This window comes from Arachis ipaensis, chromosome B01 (assembly GCF_000816755.2).
Source record: "Arachis ipaensis cultivar K30076 chromosome B01, Araip1.1, whole genome shotgun sequence".
Lineage (NCBI taxonomy): Eukaryota > Viridiplantae > Streptophyta > Magnoliopsida > Fabales > Fabaceae > Arachis > Arachis ipaensis.
In genome coordinates, this window is record NC_029785.2 from 4,233,535 (window position 1) to 4,240,888 (window position 7,354).

Sequence of the window (7,354 nt, forward strand, 5' to 3'; positions counted from 1 at the left end):
GAAATTAGTACATTTAAATTTTGTGAAATAAAAAATAAAATATTATTATTTTTCACTATTTTCTTTTTCTCTTTTTATAAAATCTTAAAAAAATACTTAAAAAAAAAAGCAGATCCAACATTAAATTCGCGCTTACACAGTTCATGTGATTTCACACTTATTCAAAGTTGTTTGGTAGGTAGTGAACGCTTTTCAATTATTTATGTACACTTTTTGCATTGAAAAAGGTACTTACTAGTCATCACAAAACGCAAAAGGAAACCTCTAACCCTGAAATTCCTGAAATTTAGAAAATTATTCTTCCTCTAAGGGTTATACTTTAAGAAGTATTTCAGGTATAATTCGAATGCTTCAATGTATATATATATATATATCTTAGAGATCATAACTAAAAATATTAAAACACTTAAATTTTCGATACATCTAAAATGCTTCTTATACTTTATTATTTTATATCCCTTCACAAGCAAACCAAAGAAACTTAGCATTTGATTCTTTTAGACTTTTAGTTAATGAAAAAGTACAGGGATAGCACATCTACCAAACAAAATAAATAACAGCTTGAAAAATTAATTTTAAAAATTAAATTTTAAATTTGAATAATTAGGATTAGATAATATAACCTCTTCTATATACGCCCTCACATCAAACTTTCACACCACGTTCTTATTTCCTCTCATCGTGTCAACCCTCCGCTGTGAACACTGCCATAGCCCGCCGCCGTCGCCACTGGTGCGCGTCCGTTCATCCTGTTGTCCAGGTCGCTGCTTTCGACTGCTGCAGCACAAGTGATGCCATCGCATTGTTAAAAATAAATTTGATGGTTAGAATTTAAAAATGAATAGAAATCATAGTTTGAATAAGTTGTCTGTATTTAGTTTTAATTTAAACCATTTGTTTATTAGGATGTATTAAGTTTAGACATCAAAGAAAAGTATAAATACATATGTAATTATTTCATAAATAACAACACACAAATACATTCAATACATTCCTCTTCATTTTATATTTTTTGTGAATGTGTGTGCCTTGTTCTTTTATTTTCAAACAAAGTGGTATCAGAACCACTTATAAAATGTCTTCGTCAAAAGGAACTACTTTATCTTTTCAATACCCACAATTATCTAAGCTCAACTATGACAATTAGGCAGCCCGAATGAAAGCAATTCTCGGTGCTTAAGGAGTGTGGGAGATAGTTGAGAAAGGTTATGTAGAACCAGAGAATGTGGACAAGCTAACAGAAGCTCAGAAGGAAGAATTAGAAAATAAAAGAAAGAAAGATCAATGTGCACTTACTATCATTCATTAAGGCTTGGATGATGATATGTTTGAGAAGATTGCTGATATAACCAATGCAAAGAAAGCTTGGGATACTCTTCAAAATTCCGTCATAGGAGTTGAAAAGGTCAAGAAGGTTCGTTTTTAAACTCTAAGGGCTGAGTTTGAGTCTCTAATGATAAAGGAGACTGAATCCATTTCGGATTATTTCACCAAAGTTTTGACGGTAGTGCACCAAATGAAAAGGTTTGGAGAAAAATTAGAAGATGTTCGTGTTGTTGAGAAAATCCTTCGTTCTCTCAACTCAAAATTTTACCATGTGGTGGTAGCCATTAAGGAGTCCAAAGATTTAGATACGATGTCCATTGATCAGTTGAATAGTTCCTTACGGGCCCATAAATAAAGAATGGATAAAGGCAAGCAAGAACGTGTGGAGCATGTCTTGCAGGCAAAACTTTCGTGGAATGCTAGAGAAGAAACCAACGAAAGTGGAAGACAAGGACGAGGTCGAGGCCATAGACGAGGACGAGGACGTGGTTACGGAAGAGGAAGAGATGAGAAAAATTATTCTCAAGAGAAAAGAAATCAAAATTTTTCTCGAGCTTATGGAAGAGGAAGAACAGTTGACAAAAGACACATTGAATGCTATTCATGTGGAAAGAATGGACATTATTCTTGGGAGTGTCAGACATCCAAAGAAGAAGAAAATAAACTTGTTGTGCATAATGAAGATGTTGAAGAACCAACATTATTCCTTACGCTCAAGGAAGATCAAAATTTTGAAGATAGTACGTGGTATCTTGACAATGGAGCTAGCAACCATATGACAGGTGATAGGAGTAAATTTGTAGCACTCGACACCAACGTAAAAGGACACGTGCATTTTGGTGACGAATCAAAAATAGAGATCAATGACAAAGGGACGATTCTATTCGAGTTAAAGAATGGAAGTCATAAGATTCTTATCAATGTTTATTATATCCCAAAGATGAAGAATAATATCTTGAGTATTGGGCAACTTATGGAGAATGGTTGTAAGATAGTCATGGAAGATCGCTATCTTTAGCTTAGAGATAAAAATGGAAATCTTATTGCTAAGGTTTCTATGACAAGAAATCGTATGTTCTTGTTAAACATGAGAAGTGGTGGAGCTATATGTTTGAAGTCATGTATTGAAGATCCACCATGGATTTGGCATATGAGATATGGACATTTAAATTTTGGCGGGCTCAAAGAATTACAAAAAAATGGTAAAAAAAATTCCAACAATTGATCATCCTCATCAGTTATGTGAAGCTTGCTTACTTGGAAAACATTCAAGAAAGAATTTTTCAAAGCAGTCCAAATCAAGAGCTACCAAGCCACTTCAGCTTATCCACGCGGATGTTTGTGGACCTATCAAGCCTTTGTCACTTGGTAAGAGCGCCTATTTTTGCTTTTCATTGATGATTATTCAAGAAAAATATGGGTTTATTTCTTGAAGCAAAAGAGCGAAGCATTTGAAACATTCAAGAAGTTTAAAGCCCTCGTTGAAAAAGAAGGTGGCTATGAGATAAAAGCTCTTAGAACTGATAGAGGTGGAGAATTCACTTCAAATGAATTCAAGATATTTTGTGAAAATCATGGTATTCGATGTCCCCTAACTGTTCCTAGATCGCCTCAACAAAATGGAGTTGCTGAAAGAAAGAATAGGACAATTCTAAATATGGCAAGAACGATGTTAAAAAATAAGTCATTACTAAAAGAGTTATGGGGAGAAGCAGTTGCATGTGCAGTTTATCTCTCAAACCGCTCACCTACCAAGAGTTTGAGAGATATAACACCTCAAGAAGCATGGAGTGGTTTGAAGCCTAATGTATCACATTTAAGGGTTATTTGGATCTATTGCATATGTCCAAATTCTTGAGTAAGAAAGATCGAAACTTGATGATAGGAGCCAAAAGCTTGTATTTATTGGTTATGAGGAGAATAATAAAGGTTACAAATTCTTCAATCCTATCAATAATAAAGTAATAATAAGCAGAGATGTTGAGTTTGAAGAAAATGCAAAGTGGGACCGGAGTACACAAAATGAAGTCACTTATGATTTTCTGCCTTACTTTGAGGAAAAAGAAGCCCCGATGCAAGAAGTGCAAGGCGAAATCGATCCTTCAACACCAACATTAACCCCACTAGCATCATCATCGTCTTCTCCATCCTCTAGTTCAAGCGAAGGCCCTCATAGATATCGAAGTCTCCCTGATACCTATAAGCAAACAGAAAAGCTAGAGGATGAAAATTTATTGTGTTTACTCTCCAATGATGAGCCTTTAAGTTTTAAAGAAGCTGTCAAAGATGAGAAATGGATACAAGCTATGGAGGAAGAAATTCAAGGAATTGAGAAGAACAACACTTGGGAACTTGAATCACTTCCAAGTTCCAAGTGGTCATCAGGCTATTGGAGTCAAATGGGTTTACAGAGTTAAGAAAAACTCTAAAGGTAATGTAGAAAGGTATAAGGCAAGACTCGTTGCAAAAGGTTATACAGAAGCAAGGAATAGATTATGATGAGGTGTTTACTCCAGTTGCTCGCTTGGAGACAATAAGGCTATTGTTGTCACTTGCAGCACAGAACAAATGGAAAATCCACCAAATGGATATGAAGTCTGCTTTTCTGAACGATAATCTTCTGGAAGAAGTTTATATTGAACAACCTTTGGGTTTTGTTGTTGAGGGTTGTGAAGATAAAGTTTTAAGGCTTAAAAAGGCCTTATATGGACTGAAGCAAGCTCCAAGAGCTTGGAATAATCGTCTTGATACGTATTTTCAAGATAATAGTTTCAATAGGTGCATTCATGAATATGCACTCTATGTGAAAGAGGAAAGAGGAAATTTGTTATTTGTTTGTATCTATGTGGATGACCTTATATTCACAGGAAACAATCAAATAATGTTTGAAGAATTTAAGAAGGTAATAGTTCAAGAATTTGAGATGAGTGATATAGGACTAATGTCTTATTATCTGGGAATTGAAGTGAAACAAATGGAGGATGAAATTTTTATCTCACAACAGGCTTATACAAGAGAGCTATTGAAGAAACTCAATATGCTAGATTGTAATCCTACCAATACACCTATGGAGTATGGAGTCAAACTTTCCAAAGAGGAAGAAGGTGTAAGAAAAGTTGATCAAACATTATTCAGAATCTCGTGGGGAGTTTAAGGTATTTGACCTGTACCAGACCTGACATTTTATTTTCAGTTGGGTTAGTTAGTCGTTACATGGAGAATCCAACAGAAATCCATATGAAGGCAGTCAAGAGAATTCTTCGCTATCTTAGAGGCACTCTTGAGTATGGCATGTTTTATTCAGTTTCAGATGAATTCAAATTAATGGACTATTGTGATAGTGATTATGCTAGGGATATTGACGACAGGAAGAGTACTATTGGCTTTGTTTTTCTCTTTAGGAAATAATGTAATTTCTTGGTGTTCAAAGAAACAACCTATAGTCACTCTTTCAACTTGTGAAGCTGAATATGTTGCTGCCACTGCCTGTGCATGTCATGCAATTTGGCTAAACATACTACTGAAGGAACTTCATTTTGAGCAAGTTGAATCCACCAAGATCATGATGGACAATAAGTCAGCGATTGCCCTAGCAAAGAATCCAGTGTTTCATGACAGAAGCAAGCACATAGAAATAAAGTATCATTTCATTCGACAATGTATTGAGAATATGCATGTGGAGGTTGAGTATGTGAAATCACTTGATCAAGTTGCTGACATTTTCACAAAATCTCTGAAATATGATGCTTTTCAAAAGTTAAGGATTATGATTGGAGTCAAAAAATTATCAAGTTTAAGGGAGAATGTTAAAAATAAACTTGATGGTTAGAATTTAAGAATGAATAAAAACCACAATTTGAATAAGTTGTCTATATTTAGTTTTAATTTAAACCATTTGTTTATTAGGATGCATTAAGTTTAGACATCAAAGAAAAGTATAAATACATATGTAATTATTTCATAATTAACAACACACAAATACATTCAATACATTCCTCTTCATTTTATATTCTTAGTGAGTGTGTGCTTTGTCCTTTTATTTTCCAACACGCATGCGTTCCTCATGCGCCACTGCTGCTGTCTCGCATTCCCGGGGCCGGGTGCAGCCGCTACTGCCTCGCGATCCCTGGCGGCACTGCTGCTGTGTCGTCGTTGTCCTCCCTCTGCCGCATTGCAATAGCCCGCCTTTGCATTGTGTGTCTGTTTATCCCGTCGTCTAGGTCACCATTGTCGCAGTTGCACATGATGTCATCGTATGTTCTCCATGCGCCACTACTGCCATTTCGTGTTTCACAGACAGTGCTGTTGTTGTCTTGTGTTTCACAAGCGGTGCTGCTGCTGTCTCTTCCTCCTTCACTTTTTCGGATGTTTCTTTTTATTAAATGGATTTTTTTGTGGTAAAACTTTTGGAAGGTAGAAGGTAAAATTGTAAATATAAAAGATGAAAATAAGATTGTAGTAGATAATTGAGACTGAATTTTTTTTAATATTTAATGGACCTGAAATTTCGCTCATTATTTATGTTATTTGCACTCTATTGTTTATTTAGCGGAATTATTTTAAAACATAAGTTAAAGAACATCAAGTAATTAACTGAATATAATTAGCATCTTATCTAGCTAAACTTATGTTTCTTCTACATTACACCATCAAGGACATTAAAGTAAAGATACCATAAGAAATTTTGATACTTGATCATGATATCATGATAAAATGACTATTCAATAAGCTGCATGTGTTCCTTAGAAGGTTTATGACGTTGACATGGAAAAAGAAAAAAAGGACATGATAGTCATTAGTCACCACCACCAACAAACATAGAAACCAAGAGGAATTGAACTTCTCCATATCCATATCCATAAACTCATCATCTTCTTCAAACTACATTATATATCATGAGCATAAATGAATTAAAACCACTTCTTAATCCACCAAAATTTAGAAATTTATGGTAATAAAGATCGAGAAATACAAGAAAATAACAAGGAGATTTTTATTTAAAAAAAAAGAAAAAAAAAACTCTAATGAAAACCTACTACTACAATGGGGAAATAAAAGTTACATAAATGGTTACATATGAGGGTAACTAATTATAAAAATATCTAACTAACACTATACATATAGTATCTCTAAATAACAACATTCATAAAAGAAAAAAATTTCTATAGTTACAAAAGAAAAATTATTTATTTTATTTATTTTCTTCTAACTCCAAGGAGGAGTAGTCTTACTGTTGTGAGGGGCTGCTACGGTGGAGTCTCCTTCGGTTTCCGATTCGTGTCGAGAGCTCGAACCTCGCCGGTTCCGGAGGCGAGGAATCACGATGATGAAGATAATAAGGAGGAAGAAGGCAGTGGTAAGAACAAGAAACACTATCTTACCATGTAGAGCAAAGTTCTTGTCTTGAGAAATTGGAACCTCATCTACTTGTTCTTGTTGTTTTGGGCCATAATAATAATAATTAGTGTTGTTATTATTGTTGTAAGGAGTAGTAGTCATGGTTATTTAGTTATTAGAAAAGTCTATGGCTCTAGAAGGGTTAGAAGTGGCAAAAATATATATGGTTTATATAATTTGTATTGTTAGTTTTCAATAATTCATCGTGGGAAAACCTTGACCTTTTTTCTCAAATGGGACAACTTAACGGGTCGCATTCGTTTTTTGTTTTCGGTTTTTCCAATGATATTGCCAATTTTCCACACACATTCTTATTGATTAAGAGAAAATTAAAACTAAGCTTTGTTTTTAAGATAGGGAAAAAAAATCCCAGTTTTTTATTTTGTTTTATGTTAATGTTGGAAAATAAACTTGTGTTCTTGTGGAACACAATTATACAAATTAAATATATAATTTTTAACAGGAATTTAACAGGAATTTAATAAAAGTAATAATATTTTACACTTTTTACTTTCTCAAAGAATAAAAAATTACTAAATACACAAAAAACCGTAATAGAAATTACTTTATATTTTAAATTTTTTTCTCACGAGATCCTTTCATTTCGAAAATTTACTTAAATGAACTAATG